This window comes from Papio anubis, chromosome 13, assembly GCF_008728515.1.
Source record: "Papio anubis isolate 15944 chromosome 13, Panubis1.0, whole genome shotgun sequence".
Classification (NCBI taxonomy): Eukaryota; Metazoa; Chordata; class Mammalia; order Primates; family Cercopithecidae; genus Papio; species Papio anubis.
Genome location: NC_044988.1, coordinates 17978574 through 18001843, shown reverse-complemented (window position 1 = coordinate 18001843; position 23270 = coordinate 17978574). Strand labels below are relative to the sequence as shown.

At 37.4% G+C, this 23270-nt stretch overlaps 1 long non-coding RNA gene across 2 annotated transcripts; it reads left to right on the top strand.

Annotated features, from left to right (window-relative positions):
- The first annotated feature begins 405 nt into the window (after nucleotides 1-405).
- On the top strand, nucleotides 406-22601 carry LOC103878439. 2 transcript variants are annotated; one of them, XR_001895960.3, is made up of 4 exons: nucleotides 406-1818; nucleotides 12149-12286; nucleotides 16442-16544; nucleotides 22209-22601. It is a non-coding gene; the product is annotated as an uncharacterized LOC103878439 (long non-coding RNA). The 2 variants fall into 2 exon arrangements; XR_638627.4 differs by having other exon boundaries at nucleotides 406-1841.
- Nucleotides 22602-23270: the final 669 nt, after the last annotated feature.

The window sequence follows — 23270 nt, the reverse complement described above, 5'->3', positions numbered from 1 at the left end:
CCATACAACCATTCTGTTTTTCACTTTCAGTACAGTATTCAATAAATTACATGAGATGTTCAACATTTTATTATAAAGTAGGCTTTGTGTTAGATGATTTTGCCCAATTGTAGGTAAATGTAAATGTCCTGAGCATGGTGTTTTTTTGTTTGTTTATTTGTTTGTTTGTTTCTTTGTTTTGAGATGGAGTTTTGCTCTTGTTGCCTAGGCTGGAGTAGTGAAATAGTGCAATCCCAGCTCACTGCAACCTCCACCTCCTGGGTTCAAGCGATTCTCCTGCCTCAGCCTCCCGAGTAACTGGGATTACAGGCGCCCACCACCACACCCGGCTAATTTTTTGTATTTTTAGTAAAGATAGGGTTTCACCATATTGGCTAGGCTGGTCGTGAACTCCTGACCTCAGGTGATCCACCCACATTGGCTTCCCAAAATGCTGGGATTACAGGCATAAGCCACCACGCCCACCCCTGAGCATGATTAAGGTAGCCTAGGCTAAGCTGTGATGTTCAGTATTTTAGGCATATTAAATGCATTTTTTTACTTAATGATATCTCCAATTTACAATGGATTTATTGAAACATAACCCCATTGTACATAGAGGAAGATCTGTATAGGGTTTATTGTCAACTTAAGATTTATGCAATGTCTAAAGACATTCCAGTTCAATTATGTAGACCAGTAGTCTCCAGAGCAGGGTGCCTTTAACCCCGGGGCTGCACCAAACCCATTGGGCTGCACTAAAATAATAAGCTTTATTAATATTTAGTATGTGGATAGAAGTAATGAATATAAAAATTTATAAATTAGAATACCTGTATTTGAGAAGGATACTCAAAAGTTTTTCACTCATTTGATGTATGATTTTAACAGAGTATTTGAACACCAATGTTATGAATCAGTTGCTTACCCTTGAAGAAGTTACTTTAACTTCCCTGAACTCTAAATTCATTTGTAAAATGGGACTAATGACAAAACCTTCCTTGTATGACTATGGTGAGATTTAAATGAGAAAATGCATACAACTCTCAATCCATGTTAGATGCTATTATAACCAATTAGTATCCAAAGTAGCTCTCCTCTGCCCTGCTGCAACCATTTCTCATCTGGCCTTCCTAATTCAAACCCTTCTGCTATATTAAGTCTGTTAACACAATTATTTATCTAGGTCACTGCCTAAACATGTCACAATCCTGCTTAAAACACACCCTTGTTCATGCGCACATGTGCACACATACACACACATCAGTAGTTGGTTTGCTACTGCCTATATAGAGAACAAACTCAATAGCACACCCAGCAATCAAGACCATTCACAAACTGACCCTTCTCAACTTTTCAGACTATTGTGTCAGCACTCATTGATACCAGCTCGTGGTTACAATGGCCCATTGGCACCAGACTCTGCTTTCAATGTTCCAAGCATTTTGTTTGTCTCTTTGGTGAACTCCTTTCCTTTGCATTCCCCTCCCTACGTGACCAACAAAGTCCCACTATTTATGCTTGTTGATTATTTAATATTCCCAGAGTAGTAATAGGAGTAGAAAAATTAGAATGTTTTTAAGGTGGCTTGGAAGACATCACAATTGCTAATTATGACAAGCCAAATGAGGAGTTGTCATGAGACTTAAGCTGAGGATTCACCAAGCTTAAAACTATCCAGGTTGATATGATTACTGTCCAGAGGGCTTGACATTTACAATAAAAAAGCAGAGGAAGCTAGACCTGGAAGCAAGAGAGACAGGACATGGGAAAAAGAACAAAGCAGGGAAGAGGAAATACTACTTCTATTAAAAAGAAACAATAGAGGCTACTTACCGAGTAAGCTAGATGTTTGATGATCTGTAAGTCATTCAGTGATTCTTCGTCTTTCCTCCTCTGTCACATTGAGAGAGCTGAGATTGAAAATATATGAGATTCAGATTTTAACATTCTGTTATACTCTACAAAGAGATAAAAAGTGTACGTTTGCATTTATGTTGTTCACATTTAACCTACTCTGTGCGTGTGTATTTAATCCTGAAATCAAAAGGAGGATGTGTACGTCCTTTATACTTTGGACATAGAAACTCTCTACACTGACCTAAATAAAATAAGTGTTGTGTAAATATCTGAGTAACAGGAAAGCAATTATCCTCTTACGGTGAAGAGAGAACCACAATAAATAGATATTCCAGATGGGACGTTATCCTGACTCAATCTTCACCTCTTCTTTATTACCCAGGAGGACTAAGGTTACCATTCCAATTAGATTCTTTTATTATAAGGATATACAGGTGGTTTTTGGTTTACATAGTTCGTGTGTTACTCCTTAAGAATCATTTGAATATTATATTTCTATAAACTAAATTATTTGAAATAAACCAGAAGCCCTCACTCTGCAAAGAAAACTTGTGATGGATTGCTTTGTGAAATAAGGAAACTTTTGTTATGATACATACTCATGAGTGTCTGAATATCGAGCTTTTTAAAAGTTTAAAACATCTAGAAACGCATGTATAAATACAAATAACATAAATTGTACATATAAATATAAATGTATATAAGGCAGAACAGCTGAAATGAAAGTGGTCATCTAAATCTGCATGTGCTGTCCAATACGATAGCCACTAGCCACGTGCGGCTATTGAGACTTGAAATATGGCTGGTCCAAATTGAGATTGAAACCTGTGCACAATATTTTGAAAACTTAATACTAAGGTAAAATACCTCATTAATAATTTTATATTAATTATATCTTGAAATAAGATTTTTATATATTGGATTAATAAAATATATTATTAGAATTAATTTCACTGTTTTATTCTTTAATGTGGCTACTAGAAAAATTAAAATGACATATATGACTTACATTGCATTTCTATGGACAATGGTGACCTAAAGGCCTTCAATATGGAGTTCTACCTAGAGAAATGCATGCACGAGACCTCTACGCCTATATTCATCACAGATACAGAAAGATAGAAATTACAGATTGTGAGCAAATTATTATTCTATTTAAGTAGAACTTTTTTTTACTCTATTAAACTAAACATCTAATTTGGAATGGATTCCCCTGATGACATTTACCCCCAAATTTTGTATGTAGATAAGATAAAAATATTGTCAGTAATGTTGAAAGCCTTTCTTCATTAAAAGATTTTCTAGTTGTGCTCAACATGAGCTTTATATAGGCTGCTTAGAAAAGAAAGTACTTGAGTAGCAGAATGTACAAAAACAAACAAGCAAAATGCAAATACTGGAAGCACGGAAGTGGCTTCAGTTATCAGGCAATGCTTGCTGCATCTGAAGTCAAAGATATATATGCTAATTTAATTAGTGATTGAATAACTAAAAGTAGGAGTTTTAATCTGGTTTAAAGAGTTATTTTCTTTCATTAAAAAAAAAAAAGACAAAAAAACACTTTTCCTTGAAAAGTTCTGAGCCTATTGCTTAAAAAATGACCTGGCTTGACTTAGACATACAAATTTTTCAAGGACATTAATATTCTTTTGTATAATACTTTTGAAGTGGGACGGCTATACTAATACATGGGGCTAAAATTTTTAAATCCCCATGAGACTTTTCTCACAAAGGTTTGGAGCTGTAACTAATTAGAAATGAAACACGCCTATGGAGATTCAGGTTCTCAATAAAACTGTCCTGATAGCAAAGACATTTTGGAAGACAAAACTTTGTTTTTCTCTTTGCCTGTTGTTTCCTGTAATGACTCGTAATAAAACAGAAGGAAACACATTTTAGCCCTAAGACACATCTGGAAATAATATTTCAAATAATCTTCCTATGGGTCTACCAGAATGGATTTTAAGCACCCTGGTGACCTACTTCCCTTACTTCTGGAAACTCTCTAGATGAAATCAGAAGATTATTGACAGTACTGTGATGTCCTTGGGGTCTGAGGAAAATAAATATGCATTTCTCTCCTTGAAAACCCACCCATGTTCATAGCAATACTATCCACAATAGTCAAGAGGCAGAAGCATCCCAGGTGTCCACCAATGGATAAATGCATAAATTAAATGTGGTGTGTACCAGCAAAAATATTATTCAGCCTTAAAAAAAATGGAAATTGTGACACATGCTACAACTTACATCAATCTTGAGGACATTATGCTAAGTAAAATAAGCCAATTACAAAAAGACAAATACTATATGATTCCACTTGTATGAAGTATCAAGACTAGTCAAATTAATAGAAAAAGGAAGCAGAAAGGCGGTGCCAGGGAGTGAGGAGAGAGGGGGATGGGGAGTTACTGTTTAGTGGATATAAAGTTTCAGTTTTGCAAGATGGAAAAGTTCTGAAGATTGCTCGCATAACAATGCGAATATACTTAACACTACTGAACCTTATGCTTTGAAATGGTTGAAATGGTCAATTTCATGTTATATGTTTTTTACTACAATTTTAAAATTTTTTAAATAAAAAAAATCTTCAGCAGTAATATCTTCTTTCTTTAATTCGACTATTTGACTGATTGGGTCAAGAATACATGTGCTGTTCAGAAGACAGCAAAAGTCCACTTGAGCAAAAAAGTTCATAGAGTATTCAGTGTTGCAACTCGAGGGCCTTAGAGACATCTAGCCACCATCATGCATGCAGGAGTGAGGCGCAGGGAGGCAAAGTGACTTTGACCTAAGACCATGCAGTTAATTTGCAGTTCAACCAGTGCAAAAAGATAAATTCCTTCACATCACGATAACTGACTTCTTACATATCTCAGTGAACCAGTACATTCTCCTGAAACACATATTATTATGAAACGTTTTTAAAAAATGTAACAACAACTTATGTGCTAATCATTGCTGAGGTCTTATTTTCATCAATTGATTGCTTGTTCCAAAGTTCTTTAGCAAATGTGAACAGAATAAAATATAAAAATGAGGTATCATTAGTACATGACTTCTCTGAATGTCTAGATTTCAGCAATTCATTTTTTCTGGTTTTGGTCTTTAATACTAATATGCATGGCTACTGAATCATTTGTTCAGAAAGCTGCAAAATTGTGAGAAGGGCTATGGTGGGATTCGTGTGAATTGCATGTCTAAAAGGACAGTTTTCTTCAGATGTGTGATTAACCATAATTACTTATGCAAAACACTTTTCTAAAGAGATAGAAGCAAAATACAAAGAAATCGATAAAGGGAGAAATCATGCACCATTGGAGCTTCCTCTTTATTATTCAGAATATTTAGATGATGCTTTCTTACCCTAAAACTTCTCATCCATCTCTACTGCATTCTGCACCCAGCCTTCCAGAAAGCCAGGCTTGCCTAGCCACTAACAAACATAACTCTTTCTTTCTTTTTTTTTTTTTTTTTTGAGACGGAGTCTCGCTCTGTCACCCGGGCTGGAGTGCAGTGGCCGGATCTCGGCTCACTGCAAGCTCCGCCTCCCGGGTTTACGCCATTCTCCTGCCTCAGCCTCCCGAGTAGCTGGGACTACAGTCGCCCGCCACCTCGCCCGGCTAGTTTTTTGTATTTTTTAGTAGAGACGGGGTTTCACCGTGTTAGCCAGGATGGTCTCGATCTCCTGACCTCGTGATCCGCCCGTCTCGGCCTCCCAAAGTGCTGGGATTACAGGCTTGAGCCACCTTGCCCGGCCGACAAACATAATTCTTTCATACTTCCTTCTCTTTTATTGAGAAGAACAACAAAAATTCTCAATGTTCACAACGAATGTTGACCACAATGCTCACATTCTCTTTCTATTCCAGATGAATTGTGACTTATAAGAATATGCTCAAAGTGGCTTTTGCTTTTAATTCGGTCAGTCTCTTGAGTGCAACATCTTGATAATATTATTATTGTTATTGCTCAAAGGTATCCTTACAACTGTTTATAACTGCAGCTCCCCACCTATCAACCAAAAGCTACCTGAGTGTGCTACAGTGAACTCAGAGGGCACCATGGAATATTTCAGATCATTGAGGGGACACTGCAGTACTTGGTTGCAGGAAACGGGGATGCCACACAAACTAGGAGATTCAGGGAGTTGGTAGTTTCAACATTAACACTACATTTATTAGATGACACCATATTTTTGTGTAGCTGGGTATTCAGAAGTTGTTGTAATATAAATCAAGTACTATGCAAAATTTAATGTGGAGCGAGAAATGAGGGTAGCATTGCCTAGTTTGAGTCCAAGGTTTGAGAAGTTATGCAGTATGCAACAGGTACAAATATCCTATCAGTAAATAACTGTGGTTATTTAATAAAAAAATAGCAATAGTATTTTTTTCTATACATATGTATTATTTTTTCACATGGCTACTAATGTTGTTAGAACATAAATATATATTGACTTGTTTGGACATAAGCATTTAATAAATAATTGTTAGGTATATATTTTGCCCTGGGGTCACCATGGATTGAAAAAGTTTGGGAGCTTCTGCTCTAAAAGGTCCTAGCATTGATATTGTGGTAATTTGAAATGTTTGAGTCTCTGCAAATAACTTCTTTGGAATACCTGCTTGTTTTATACTAGATTATCGATGCCCCAACATATCTTATTATTTTAAAAGTTGGACAACAGCAGGGAATGAAAATCTACTTAGTAATACCAGTGCTAAATGATTAAATGGCCTCCAACCTAAACTTGAATAGATTCCTTGTTTACATGATGGTTGTAAAGCTTATTAAAGAATTGATCCCTTTTTTGAAGCCATATACTGAAGAGCTCTTATGCTATCTTAAAGCAAAGTACAAGAACCCTCTAGCCTTAGCATTCCTGACCTTGCCAAAATGCATCAGCAAGTGAACATCAATGGTGCCCCTCACAATCGTCTCTCAGTGAGGGTGTTTCCAGCCAAGCACCTTCAGGTAAAAATTTTCGTTACTTTACACATTTTCTTGGGAACCAGGTTTCCAGGATAATTACATGTATGATTACAAGTATGATCCCAAGAATGATTACAATGTCATGATGAAACCCATCGGAAGAGGTCACGTATGGGTTTTATGCATCACTATGAAGTCAAAAGAAGTGATTTTGGACCTTCTGGTGTAATACTATTAATCAGTTTCTTGATTACTTAACACATTCAAATGCTTGAAATGCCCCTAATTTGATTTAAAATGTCCCCTATTACAATCACAATTCTGTACCAGTTGGTTGCAATACATGTGCTATAGGTAGTGATCAGTTTTGATCATGTTTCTTTTTTGCCTTTCTAGTCTCATTTTACTCACCTGTGTCTTTTGCTAAACGTGACCTCAGATATATTGAGAAAAAGTAGAGTAATAAATTCTGGTAAAAAAAATATATATATATATGGTGAAGCTTATTTGGACTTTCTTGAAGTAATTTAGCAATTTTGCCAACAACATTAATTTCACATCATTCAACACGTTCCTACATGTTCGGTAATAGTAGCTAGTAGCCGAACTATGCGACAACTTTTGGAGACCTGTCTTAATTATCTTCATCCACAATTAGCTAATGACCAGTAGACAAAGAATGTATCCTAGATATTCCTTTGCCTGTAGCTAGTCTTCATTCATTATACCCTAAGAGATTTTCCTTGTTAAAAGCCATGTGGCTGGAACAGATGGTCTGCATGTGTTATCTCTATCTTTATCAGCATTGAGGACATTTCTGTTGGGTGACTTGACAGTAGCAGAGTCTTCAGGAATCTTTACTCTACAGCCATCTGGCATTGATTTTTCAGCCATAACCCCTGAGGTTTCATGACTCTGTCAATATGAAGGAAGTAATAAGTCTCTGGCCATTGCAATTGCCCAAGTCAGTGACCAGAAACCTCTATACCTACTAATGTAATGCAGAGATAATCTAGGTTTGTTTGTTTGTTTGTTTGTTTTGAGACAGAGTCTTGCTTTGTCACCCAGAATGGAATGCAGTGGCATGATCTTGACTCACTGCAATTTCCACCTCTGGATTCAAGCAATTCTCCTGCCTCAGCCTCCTGAGTAACTGGGATTACAGGTGCATACCACCATGCCCAGCTAATTTTTGTATTTTTAATAGAGAGGAGGTTTCACCATATTGGTGAAGGCTGGTCAGGCTGGTCTCAAACTCCTGACCTCAGGTGATCCACCTGCCTCAGCCTTCCAAAGTGCTGGGATTACAGGCATGAGCCACCATGCCCAGCCACAAAGAATCTTGAAATTGGTGCTGTCTCCATAAAAGTCAAAATGTGAGATTAAACGGAGAGCTTGATTTATGTTAATAGTAAACATCTAAACCCAAAAGACCTAAGTGCAACTGTACTTGAACTTCATAGCAGTGAAAACTTGAGTAAACTACAAATATCCTCGACCTCAGTTTTATTGCACATAAAATGGGAATAATATAAACACTTAAATCACAGAATGATTAGGAGACTAAATTCCAAAGTGATATTCAAACGAGTTATTATTACCTGAGGGGAAAAGTGAGTAATCTGTTTGATTTTAGCATTTTATTGTGTTTAAGTTTCTGTTAGTATTTGAATGATTGTGAGTTACTAGTATAATGGTAATAGCTTGAGAACATTTTTGCAGTAGTAAAATCTTCTGTGGAAGGCAAGCTTGTTTGCCACTTCCTTAATGCAACAGGCAAGTATGCATTTCCTTAAAAGTACCTCGGTAATATGGAACAAAAAGTTACTTTTTAGAGTGCCCCAAATACTTCATACTTCTCATGAAGCTTTCAGTCATGACAGCGCTATCACAACTTAACCTTCTTTTCTTCTAACCCTAAAAATTTGACTTCTGGAAAAATCTCTTCGCAATTAAAATTCCAATTTTTACTTCTATCTTTTTCTCTCAAAAGCTGGGAGATTTTTTGTTTTTTTAGCTTTGTGTTTTCCTTAGTTGCTCTTAATTTGTTTCAATGCATAGAACATTCTAAAAATCACTTTCTTCATGAACATTAGTAAACATAAACAAAGAGGGAGACATCTTGAATACTCAGAATTTCCTCTTTCCACTGTCTTCCTCTTAGACACACCGCCCGGGGACAGATAGTTGCCTTATACAGTTTTGGTAGAGAATGTCCAATCCTTTTTTATTTTTTAATTGCCTCAAGATTGACTCAGTCTGAGGCCTGCTTTGGATGCCACAGCAAACCATTCTGTTCCTGTCAGGGTCTGGAAGAAAAGGGGTTTTTGCTGTCTGTCAGTTCATCCAAATCACTTGAATTACATTCTTCTCTTATTGCTGACGCTGCCTGGCAGATGCAAAGACACTGAAAAGGACTGATTTCCTGTGACTGAACGAAATGAAGGGCTTCTGTGCTCCTACCGTCAGCTTGGGCCACTTTAGCTCTTGATTTAGTTTTGAGGAACGGTCCCTCTTTTACCATCACTGTGTCAGAGTTTCTTTTATTTTAAAATTTCCATCATAAAGAATTTCCTAGCAGCACTTTTATTGGCCAAATACTAAATAATGATTTAAGACAAGTCTTACATACAAAAAACAAGGATGTGTAGGGTTTTGGGGGTTCCCCCCGCCAAGATGCCCAAGCAGTTTGAGATACTCATGGGACCAACTTGTACCAGTGTGCTTGAGACTATCTCTGTTTTAGCACTGAAAGCCCAGCAACCCGAGACACCCCTCAGTCGTGGGCAAACTGGGAGAGTTGGTCATCCTAGCACTGCTGAACAGTGCAATTAATTTGGGAGATATTCTCCTTCTTTGTGATCATAACTTTCTCTGAAATTGTTTCTACACAAAGCTCCTTTCATAGACATGAGCTCTGGACTCTGTAAGTTCAACTTGTTTAATGGTGACTTGAGGTCAGAGAACTCATTTTAGAAATGAAGTGCCCCCTTCAGTTATAAAATGCTCTCTTTTTTCTAATTCTGCGCATCCTATTTTCATCTCTTTCCTTGTTGTATTCATTTATAAGCTTTGCTTAAAGTCTGTTTTTATGAATTAATTTGATGGGTTTTAACTTAAGAAGTCAGTTCAAAGAGAAATAATAAATAATGCTATTTAAAATAATAACTACAGATTTTTCTCATAGTGGAGTTATGGATGATTTTATTTTCTTCTTTTCTAAATCGCACTGTGCATGTATTTTTTACCAAAAATATCTCCTAAAATCCATTTATAATTAGATTTTAAATAATTTAAATTAAATTGAATATATAATGGTCACCAAAATCCATCTATAGGACTTCATTATTTCTGGTTAGCACTGCCCATGGGAACATGCATAGGAAATTATCTAGATCTTCTGTCCAGGAAGACATCATGCCAGAAAAAAAAAAAAAAAAAAAAAAAGACGCTGGTCAGGGTCCCAGAAATAAAGTAGAAAAGTTGGAGAATTGTGAAGCAAGTCAGCCATGTGACAAGCTGACAGCATCAGTTGAAGAATGAATGAGATTCAGGAATAAGATGACCAGAGGCAAAGTAGATTTTGAATGAATAAAAGAGAATATCAGGAAAATAAGTATCAGAATGTTTTCATTAGACCAGAGAAACTTTCATTCATTTATTCACTGAAAAATATTTAGTGCATGCTTTCTATGTGCCAGCATTTATATTATTAACCAAAGGCATAAGAAAATCATTGCCCTTTGGGAACCTATATTCTAGTGTGGTAGTGACAATATTTACCAATATTAATATAATAAGTATATAGCGTTTTTTAGAGTGGAAAGTGCTCTGAGTGAAAATAGAGCAGGCTTAGAGGCATTGGGAATACAGATAGGGTGGGTAGAAGAAGGACTGTAGTATTAAAATGCAGAGCAGTGAAAGATTCAACCAGTAAAAGTTCTTAGGAGGGACCAACATTACCTGTAGAAAACAGTGAATGTAAACAATGACTTCATAAAAATGTAATGGGATTCAGAATGCTATTTGACACCTGACCTGTGAGACTTGGTAGTATGAAAAAGGGATAGTGAGTTAATCAACTGGATCGTGCCCAGTTTGGGTCTCTTTACCTTCAAATCTGTCTGTTCCTCTTTCCCTTTACTGGAGATGAGATGAGCGAGGCAGAGGTGCTAATAGTTTCCAAAGTATTACGTTTGGTAACTACAGAAAAGTGATTTTGTGTGGCTACCACTGTCCAGCAAATATTTCCTATTGTGATCTGGGGTGAGATACAACCCAGTAAGTCTTCCTAATGGTGCAACTAGATAAGAGAGGTTTATATTGGTATCCTTTACTCCGATATCAAATGCTGCGGAAAAATATTTTTAGTATTTTAACTAATGATTGACTTTATTGTATATGTGACCACATTTATGTGTTATAGAAGTGAATGATAGACTTTAAAAGATCTTGAACTACATAGATAAATGAAGCCATTAAGCCAGTAATAACAGGAAAGCCCTTTGGGGAGGAAATGGTATATTGCCAGTAACCCAACATCCTGTAATGTACAATATTTAAAGCTTCCTTTTTAAAATTCACTCTTTGACTGAGTAAAACTCAGGTCTGCAAAAAGTGCAGAAAAGATAAGTGTCAATGGATGAATGAATCAATGAATCAATCAATGAATCAATGAAAACAGAGGTAAATGTAATAATAACTACAAATCCTCATGCACCATGGAAACTTAGTCATATATCTACTGCGGCGTTTTATTGAGAAAACCAAGTCTCCCAGAGGAGAAGCATTATATAAATTGTACTGTTTAAAAATTGCTGTGTTCATTATGAGGAGCTTAATTATGGTCATCACTTACTGAGAAGAAAATCAAAGTCTTGTCGAAGAATTCATAATAACAAATGTTTCTCATTAAAAATTAATGAACAAATGGCTTATTCTGAAGGTATGGAGGCTGTGGGAATATCATAATTTTCCTTTCTTGTTTAAAGGAATTAATATTCATGCAAATTAGATCCAAATTACTACAGTTTAGGTGGTTACTTAGTACTATAGAATATAGATTTGTTTATTACCGTGGAAGCCAATTATATTTGTCAACACAGGCTAGATTATGTTATGATAAACAAACCTTGAAATCTCAGTGGTTTAATAAAACAAAGCTTTCTTGCTCATTTAAAAAGCAGTGTAAGACAGAATACCCCCTCAAAGCAGCGTTCCTCTATAAGTTGACTCCACAAGCTGTGCTGCTTTTCATTTTATACCTTGGCCGTTTCAACTTTCCGGATCACTGTGGAACAAAGAGAGGTAGAAGGTTGTGCATCAGCTCTTGAATGCTTCAGCCTGAAGTAACACACATCACTTCTGTTCACAGCCCAGTGCCACCTGGTTTCGACGAACACAGCTGGGATATGTGAGCGAGCAGATGGATATTCAGTGAATAATAATGTGCCTACAACAGCAGGATCAAAACCAAAAGAAAAGTATTGGTGAAAGACATATAACTTACTAGGTAGGTACTGCTAGGATTATTTGCATAACACCGGAAGAAAGAAGAGAGAATATTTCAATACACAACCAAAATCAGCTCTGTACCTTGACACAATAAAGTAATTCATGAATCCATCAGTTAGTAATATAATTGCTGCTGGATCCATGTGACTGTAAAGGTACTGCAATAATTGTTCACAGCCAGAGAGGGATCAAAGCATTAATGCAAAAGACATTTCTCTAAGGAAATCCATCTCTCTAAGGAAAATGGAAGGAGTTGGTTCCTTGAGTGTGGAGCTATAAATATCACAGGCAAAGCCCCATTCTTCAGATGGATGTACTATTCTGTTAAAGTCTGAGGAGTGCTCTCTCTTTGCCAGATTAATAAGGAAGAGAGTGCCTTGACTGGAAACAAAAAGCTCTCCATTCTGAAGTCTTGTTTGAGAATGCACACAATTTAACTTCACTTTCTTCTTCATCCCTAGGCTAAAATAGCAAATAAATGAAGGACTGGGTTAATTAAATGCATATTTTAACAGCATTTATCTGGCATTGATTGGCTGAGGCCACTTACAGTAAAGCGTGGAATAGTTAATACAAGTGTTGGCCGTCTCCTAAAGGAGGTGACCTCAAGGTTATATAATTGTAGCGGTAATTTATTTAGCTTAAAATGAATGTGTTCTCAATTAGGTTGGTAGGCATTATAATAACACAAGAGGGATTTATATTTGCTTATGTCTAGGCTGTGAGGGTTTCGTTATTGGATTTGTTTGCCTATATTTAGTCTTCCAATTCATGATTCCTCCTAGTTAAGAGCAGGAAGTTTGTTCATGCTGATTAATAGTGGCCCAGTCCTAGTGTTGCAGATAGTTACCTAATCCCGCCAGAGGCAGCAAAGGAGCAGACACACAGCACAGATGCCAGGAGACAGGAATATCTGGTGGGTTCTGCTCATGGGAACTGTTCCTCCCCCAATACAGAGCCATCAGTGCTTTAAATTTGCCCCATAAATTGGTGCTTTATATCAAAATATTCTACCAATGGGGCACTTCTGAGTTTATCACAGGATTTATCTTGCTGGAATTAATATTTTTATCCATATTGCAATTATTTTAATCCGGTGGTCTAAAAAATGGTAATTCATGATGTTCTTTGGTTGAATTTGAACTCCTGACTTCGTTTAGACAGGAGAACTAAAATGCCTTTACCGTTCCTTGGTCAGATGTAGTAAAGACATTTTTAAAAATAAACATGTGAATTGGTGATTCTTTATCCACCCCATCTACCTGGACCTCTGTGAATATTTGCTTCTTTGCACACATGCTAAGTGTGCAATTAGTCATTCTGTATGAACAAATGCAATTATTATTATTATTTTCATTTATGTACAAGCTTGTCAGAGATGGGGAGCATTGGTCAATCACAAGGGCCAACAGAGCCTGCACTAGAAGTCCAGGGCTCAGCCAGTAGATGTCTCTGTTAGACTCACTACAGTGAAATGTTCATGCCCCCTTGGGGGGATGCCAGCCCTTTTGGGCTCAGTGTAGCCTGTTTGCTAAATCTACATTTTTGTCCAAAATCTTAAAACTATAAAAAGAAAATCTGGCACTAGTTGTACCATACTTGAGTTCCAGTTTATACTGTCAACTTTGGAGCCTGGTTTCTATTTAGATCACCCAATGAGATTCAAGAGCTCACTCACTCTCCTGATGGAGAGAGGGTTACTCTCCCCTTTACTCCCCCTACATAAAATATAACCCTATGTGCAACCTCCCTTCTCCAGGGAAACTGAAGCTAACACTCACCTCACTGTCTGCTGAGAGGACATCTGCTTTGCTATGCAGGCTTTCACCAGGACAAATTTATGGTCCTTGGGAATAATAGGGAACTTTGTGTGTGTGTGTGTGATCTCTTATGCAACACATTCAAGTAAGTGATCAAATCTGTGAAATGTGCTGGAGATGAAAACTGTCACCAGAGCAAGAAGGAAGGTGTGTAGATGTGTTCTCCAAAGCAAAGAGTGCTTGCTACCAATTCATTTTTGTTTGATGTACTTCAGTGGCTTTGCAACCCAGAGAAGCAGTTTCTTCAGGTATCTGTCAGAAGAGGATACGAGGCCTTTATATTTAAAGGCCTAACCAAGTCGCAATTACAAATATTCTTCTAATCTTAGGAAACACTGTGCAGTGGAAGGAAAATTGGCCTAGACATTAGGAGACCTGTGTTCTACTTTCTTCTTTCAATTCCTTCTTTCATTCTCTGTGTGATTTTGAGTTACTTAACTTCTATGATCCTGTTTAGTTCTCTGTAATAGGGGATAATGAGACTTACTTCTCAGGATTGTCCTGAGGCTTAAATATGATAATGTATATATAATCCTCCTGAATCATATTAAGTTACTGTTTATTCCTTTTCTCCTCCTTCTTCTTTTCTCATTGATCAAATCAACAGGAAGGCTAAGAATACATTTTTTAAAAAATTGATAAGGGACTTAAGTAGCTAAAATAAAGCTTTGTGATTATTAAAGCATATCAGAGATTTTTATTTACTGGACTCTTTAACACCCTCTCCATTCCTTTGAACACAGGACATGTTTTCAGAGTCAGAAGAAACAATGCAGGTCCTGTACCGTCAGATTGTTCCCGTATTCTTTGGTTTGAAAGCTATTGATTAAGTTATGTTTTCTTAGCTATTAGGTTGTGATAGATGAAGAAGGACATTTGCACCAAGAAATATAAACTATCAGAAGCAAACTATGGATAACTTCTCTAAAAGCCATCTGTCACCATTGGTTTGTGTGTGGGTTTATTGAGAATCCGCTTTCCTCTTGGTCCTCTGCTGATGAGAAGAAGTCTCTCAGTTTCCTGTTGTCAGGGCGTCACTCAATAGCCTGGGGAGAGTATCTCTAGCAGAACATCTCAGTGCTAATTGATAAATCGCATGCTAGATAGGAGTTGAACAATGAGAATACATGGACACAGGAGGGAATCATCACCCATCGGGGCCTGTTGGGGGACGGGGGGATAAGGGGAGGGAGAGCATTAGGACAAATACCTAGTGCATGCAGGCCTTAAAGCCTACGAGTTGACAGGTGCAGCAAACCACCATGGCACATGTAGACCTATTTAACAAACCTGCATGTTCTGCACATGTATCCCAGAACTTAAAGTAAAATTAAAAAATAATAATAATATAAAATAACTTTAATGAGAATCCAAATGAGGGAATTCTGCATGCTCAAAATAATGACAGGAGTGTGTGGGCTGGAGGATGTTCAGAAAAGAAACTAATATTGAGAAAAGGAAAAAAAGCTGGACAATAAATGGAGGAAGAGAGGATGACATTTTAGGTACTGAGAATAAGAAGAGCAAAGGAAGACAAACTTTCTGGAGGAAGTGGAAAAATTCTCCCCTGCTTCACCGAAAGAGTATACTGAAGTTTTCAGTGTATTCACGCCAAACAGATGTGAAGAGAAAATGCAAATCCTCTACTTCCTAAAGCTGCTATGGCCATCACAGGTAGCAAGGGGAGACACTACTCCTGTTTAAAACCCCGTGCAATCCAATATTTCTTTAGGTTTGACTCAAGCACCTTGAGGTTGTTGGTCAGTCTTACAGAATGTGCTTCCTTTTCTTCATTCTTTCTTTCACTGGCCTCTGATGCAGGGTCTCTTTCCTCTACCAGAAGACTTTTGATTTTAATCCAGCCTCCCCTTTCTCTTAAAGGGCAAGCCAAACTTCTCAATCTGTCCAATAAAGCTCTGAAGATAGAGAGGCAACAAACAGATATGACCCTAGCCCTCTACTGCCTCAGTTTCCTGTTGCCGTTTCTCAAATCTCTAGGCTGGGAAAAGGTCTTGCCTGAGGTGCTCACATTTTTTTTTTCCTTTACAAAAGGACATCCATACTCCCTGTGTTCAAAAAATATATATGTGTTCATAAAATGTGGTGGGAGAAAACTGACTTACCCATCAAAGGATATAAATTGAGAGACTGTTCAAAAATATTATATATATTTCAAAACCATGCAAATAAAGCAGAGTTCTTATACGTGTGACTTCGAAACACTTTTAAAAATTCCTTTTTCAATACTGCAGGGGCCAAGGTCACATTTGCCTTTTGTTCACATTTCAAATAATCAGCCTATAGTCAGGATACTTCAATTTTCATTGTTTTAGGGTTTTGGCCCCAGAACAAAAGATGGGAATGTGTCCGGAGTTGGTTCCTTCTGGTGGATTTGTGGTCTCGCTGACTTCAAGAATGGAGCCGTGGACATTCAGGGTGAGTGTTACAGCTCTTAAAGATGGCACAGACCCAAAGAGTGAACAGCAGCAAGATTTATTGTGAAGAGCAAAAGAACATATCTTTTAGTGGAAGGGGCCCCGAGCAGTTCCCACTGCTGGCTGGGGTGGCCAGCCTTTATTCCCCTGTTGGGCTCTACCCATGTCCTGCTGTGCTGATTGGTCCATTTTACAGGGTGCTGATTGGTCGATTTTACAAACCTCTAGCTAGCTACAGAGTGCTAATTGGTGCGTTTTTACAGAGTACTGTTTGATGCATTTTACAAACCTCTTGTAAGACAGAAAAGTTCCCCAAGTCCCCACTCGACCCAGCTGGCTTCACCTCTCAGGAACAGGCTTATATTCTAACAAAACATATATGTCTCTTCAGCAGCGATGAAATTGCCATATAAAATGCACACCTGATGATTAGAATAGCACCAAACATTTGAATCCATTTGATCCTAAAACTTTTTCTCAATATCCAATTTGTCATGCTTATGAGTCAGGTCAAATGGAAACACTGCACAAAAGATCATGACTATAACCACAATCACTTGGAAATTAATAACTTTTTTTTAAAAAAAGAAGTTTCTGGAAAGGAAAATCTTTAGAAAAGATGTGGCTCTGAAACATTTATGCTCTAAGTCTATAATTGCCCTGATCAATGGAGTTTAGCTCCATGAAAGTGAAGGCTTTCCCCAGAAGATGATGGAGACTGGCCTTGTCCTGCAGCTGTTTCATAAAGGCCTAGAATAAATTTCAATTTCAGTTACTTCTTTGGCATGACAGGGGAGACATGTTTTGTGAAGGTCAATATAACTGAAGCCCTGTCTAAGAATTGATCTCTCTATGTCCATGTTTGGACTATGTAACAGACAGCTAAGGCCGAGGCTGGCACTTTTTTCCCTACCTTCTTACCCTCCACTCCTTCTAATTTTTCTACAAGGAGTATGTTTGGGAAAGGTAAGGGAATTCAGAAAATATGCTACTTTTATCTCCAGTTGTTAGACTTTTGCCAAATGTTATGGTCATTGAGCTTGAGACTGGTAAATCTGTAGAGAGCTTGTGAATTGGCCTTTTGGAAAAACAAGATAGGATATTTGTAAAATGTTTCTTTTCTGGCACAGCAAGTGGGAATATTTCTACATTTGTGACCATTGTCCATTTGAAGACCTTAAATGAATGGTCGTGCCAGGATTGGAACTTGCTATGGTGCAAAAAAAAAACCAACCAAACAAAAAAACAAAAATGTGAAGAAATATATATATACCGGCCAGGTGCAGTGGCTCACGCCTTAATCCTAACCTTTTGGGAGGCCAAGGCAGGCAGATTGCTTGAGCCCAGGAGGTCAAGACCAGCCTGGGTAACATGGCGAAACCCTGTATCTACAAAAAAACAGAAAAAACCCAACATGGTAGGACATACTTGTGGTCCCAGCTACTCAGCAAGCTGAAGTGGGAGGATCACTTGAGCCCAGGAGGTGGAGGTTACAGTGAGCCAAGATCGCCAAGATCACACCACTGCACTCCAGTCTGGGTGACAGAGCCATACTACCTGTCTCGAAAAAGAAAAGAAAAGAAAAGATAAATATATGCATATATATACTGATCATCTACAGTGTGTTCATGAAAGTCTAGAAACATAGGCAAATTACATATAATGCCATCAAGGACATCTCCAATCTGTAAGATGAATAAATAATATGAAATAATATTAATATATCTTTGCTAATGTTAACAATTCTTATAATATTAATAATATTAACATAGATAATATCATTTTCACCTATGTTTACAGACTTTCTGGTCACCCCACACAATATGACCCCAAATGTAATTTTTAAAGTGTGTATATATGTTATATATTTAAAACACCAGAAAAATATACAGCAAAATTTCAACAATGGTTTTCTCTGTGAGGTGAACTTATATAGCATTTTAATTTTCTTATTTATTTATTTATTTATTTATAATTTTCCTCTTTATTTATTAAAACACTGATTTTTCCAGTGTTTCTAATATCAGCATGTATAATTTTTGTATTGAGAAAAAATTTAAAATAAAAAACAACAGAATACAAAATTGTGTGTCCACACCACTACTGTACAATGTACTGGTAGGTAAAACATACCATAGACATGTTTAGATACTTGGAATAATGGTTGTGAGGCTCACACTTTGAAGACACATGGCATGTTTTAAGAATTTAGAGAGGAAAGAAGCGAAGGGAAAAGAGGAGTAGCAAGAAATATCAAAAGATCCAAATGTCTGTCTCCTAAGACTTTATAAGAACCTCTGTGCAATCATTTTCTCTTCACGGGAAAGGAAAGAATGTGATAGAATGGTTTCTTCATCTTTGATTTCTTCTGTTTTCTTTGACTATATCACCAAAAGTCTTCTAGAAACACAATTAAAGATCCATATATATTTAAATTATATAGAATATACTCTTGAGACATTACCAGAAAGGGTCACATATAGATAAAGCATATGCTTATGCTAGGTATTTTTACATATAAAAGTGGTTTTAATATGTGTGATAAAATAGCAGAAACAAATTATTGGTTAGGTTTATGAGGATTAACAGAAGACAATATGCTTGTGCTAGTCTGCAACCAGTTCTGGGAGAGTTTTTGTGTAATGTGAGTGTGTCTATATAGAATTATTACTATAATCTACAACAGTGGTTGGACCCAAGTTCCCCCATAATAACACAGATTGAATTATGCAATCTAATAACTTTAGAAAGAGCTTTATCATGAAACTGAATGTGTCCAGTGGTTTTTATATTGCTCAGACCTCTTATAGATTGTTTTCTCTGACACAATTTCTATAGCCTTATAAAACTTCTCATATGTTTAACCTGTATGCATGAAACCCATGAGATGAAAGTCCAATACTGCTGAGGTAGCAATTGCTTTCCCCGTAAGGAAGACCGCTTTAAAGGCAGAGCATAATTTTACTTTTCTCTCACGGAATATTTCTAATACTTACATGTACAACATGACCCAAGCATATTTGAGGTATATTCAAATGTTGTCCAAGGACAAAAGTGAAAATATTCAGGAATGCAAACAGTTCTGTGTATTCATGAAGGGCTGGCCGTTCCATCATCACAGAACACTGACTTTATGTCTCATTGGCATATATTTCTCTTGCTTTTGAGAAAATGACTTGTAGGTTATTGCAAGGAAAGAGTTTCTACTCTGTAGATGTTGCCACTAGCAGATGAAGACCTAAGCCCTCCCCAGCCACCATCCCCCGCAAAATAACTACTGTATCATAGAAGCACCACACCGTCCTATAGTCCTGTACTATACAAGACACCACACTCTCTTACCAAACAATGTCTGAATAGAAGAACTCCACAGAGCAGGTTGATTGGGATGACCATGTTGCTCGCTAATGCGGTACATTTTTAATAAAAGTTCTTTCACCTTGATCAATCCATGCTCTTCAGTTTAGAACTGAGACACACTATGATACTGTATTAACACTTGAAATCATCTTATAACTACTTGCTTTCATATTTGGCGTCACTATTGTACCACCTTAGAAACTGCTTCTATTGACCTTTAGATTAAAAATATGTTGAATTATCATGATTGACACTTTTAAAATGACTCATTCTTGCCAAACACAGCATAACAACTTTTTAACATTCCCTTTTCTTTACAACTGCTGCCACTTTCATTATGTGAAATATGGCTGTATTATACACCACCTCTCATTGCCTAACATGATTTCTTTTTTTCAGAGTTCAGAAAGATTTACATTTGGAGCTAAATGTTTCAGTGATTGCTCTGTTGGGTTTCATTATACCAGAGTAGTTAATCAAAGCAAGTCTGGCCTTGCTACCATGATTCACTGTATGGTTTTTTGAACTTAATCATTTACACAGAATGAATATACACATTATCACCAGGGCTGGATTTCTTTAACAGCCTGCATGACACGGTACTGTAATGCCTTTGTCAACTGCTAGTTTTCCCGGGAACTCTGCAGTTTGCTGGGAGTTTTGATAAGACATTTCATTGATGGGCTTTCGGTTAGAAAAAGGCAGCTAGGAAACCCCTAGGTGGAGCTGCAGAGAGCAGAGGAAAGGCCACTGACTTTGGTATCACCAAGTAAGGCTAACCGGGAATCCTTTCATTTGTACAGAGGATTGAAAAATCCTTTCATTTTTCAAAGTGTGTGTGGTCTTCACAATCATAATTAACAAGTAACTTTTCCTCACTCTCATTCCTAATCCCATCATAAATTATTGGCTGTTGGCATCTGGGCAGGGTTTGGCAGACCTTGAATTTTAAGTCAGCCTGAGAGAATTACAGGGATTGTTGTTTTTAAACTGAAGAAGCTAATTGTATAAGCATTAACATATGTGAACCAGGCCTACCAAGCCTAATTTCTGAGCAGCCAGCAACGATGCTCCTATGGACACCAGATTCCTTGGCAAAAAAGCAGACTTGCATTTGACCAGAACCAGTGGAGAGCAGGGAGTCTGTTCCAGGCCCATGGAATCCAATGTCAATTGTTCAGGAAGTCTATGAGCTGGTTCTTAAACACCACCATTATTTAAAGTCAAAATACATAAACTTTTAATTAAATAAATTATGTTTTTAAAAAGATGATAAATACTCAAAACTCATCACTTCCTAAATATTCTACCCCACTATGCAAATTTTTTTTTTTTTTTTTTTTTTTTTTTGGAGACAGAGTCTTGCTCTATCACCCAGGCTGGAGTGCAGTGGTGGGATCTCAGCTCACTGCAAGCTCCGCCTCCCAGGTTCATGCCATTCTCCTGCCTCAGCCTCCCGAGTAGCTGGGACTACAGGCGTCTGCCACCAGGCCTGGCTAATTTTTTGTATTTTTAGTAGAGATGGGGTTTCACCGTGTCAGCCAGAATGGTCTCGATCTCCTGACCACGTGATTCGCCTGCCTTGGCCTCCCAAAGTGCTGTGATTACAGGCATGAGCCACCGCACCTGGCCGCAATTTTTTACACTCTTGGTTATTCATGTCTATCGTATCTGTGTGGGGGAATACTATGGACTTTCGCAACTCTGCATTCGGTGTTGTCATGTTGGTAGACTGAAATCAGCCACAATGAGAGTATTTGTATCATGGAAATAACAAATGCTACAAACCAAGACTTGATTTGTCACTTTGCCTCTGCCTTGTGTGTGAGGGAAGTGCTGTTTAATTTTACCTACCAGAACACTAAGTCTCAAAAAAGTTCAGTAAGTGATTTTGGCCCTAGGATTCCACTGCAGGGTTTTCTGACTGCAAATCCATTATCTTAAGTCTTCTGTTCTATACCTCCCTTTAGGGGAGTTTTCCTGCCACTGTACTATATACACTCATAAAAACTCTTAGTGGCATTAACTGCTCTTTGGTTGGTGTATTCATTGCATGTCTTGGGTAAGGTATAACAAATATGTTTAAATTGCATATGCATTTTTTTTTTCAAAGAACCAGTTATACATTTACCAACATTTCATTATCCAGAGTTCAAGCCTCGACTGAAACAAATCTACCCCCAGAACATACTGAAAAGTACATTCCGGAAATAAATATATTTTACTTCTGTTCATTAAAAAATCCAGTTACTAGAATTTACAAGTTATTAAACTTCTTATTGCTTTTCTTCAACCACTCTTTCAGACTTGGCATCACTACCCCTAACTTTGTTTTCCGGCATTTCCCAAAATGTTCCCATGTGGTTTCAACATGTAAGCAACATGAAGCCTACGGAATCAGAAATGAGAAAAGGAGGCAGCCACACAGACATGCAAAAATGCACCAGCCCAAGTGCACCGACTTAAGGGGCTTTGAAAGAATCAGGTATTGGACTACCTGAGCCTGTCTTCTTTGCATGTCATTCTGATTTGCTTTCCACGGAGACAACAACCCGTCTATGGAAAATTTGAGTAATTTTTCAATCCAATACTGCATTGCTGATATAGGATGAAGGAAATGAGTGGCAAGGTTGCTGAGAGACAGAGACTGTAAGTCTAATAAAATTATATTGGGCCTACCACCCACTTCTATTTCAGATTTCCATAGCATTCTTTGTGAAGTTACTCACAAAAGAAGTACTAAGTTGCTGTGGGGGGTGTGTGTGTGTTTATCTTACCAGCTTTGTCTAATATTTAAATTTTGTTCGAGTAAAAGAATAAAAAGTACACATGCTCTATGAGTGGAACCTCTCTAATGGAATATTTTAACCCCAGCCCCATATGCAAAGCTCTTTAAATGGTTGACCCAGAAGTCTGACCTCCTGACACGTTTCAGTCTTTCTGTTCATCATGGTTTCCATAAGCAGCAAGAATTTCTTCAGCTTTACTGCTGACCCTGGAAGTCACTGTACTCTCAAAACTTTATCTACAAGGGCGTGAAGATTGTTTCTTCAAAACTCTTAGTCACAGCAAATACTTTCCACGTGTGTACTGCCGTCAACATTGTTGCCTATTTGGTAGCTTTTGATGGAAAGAAACTGACAAGTTTCTGCCTCACACCTGACTTGAGAAAGGCCCTTAGATACTTACAATGGAAATTGTTTGGTGTGTTGCAGTTAGATACAAATGGTACTCTAACTTTCCAAGAAGCTCTGTTGCAACATGCAAAACAAACAAAAGAAAGGTAGCAAAACTCTTCAAGCAGTTACAAAATTGTTATGCAAAAGCAAAAGCAAGAACAGAGGGTAACAGAATTCATTTAACTGTG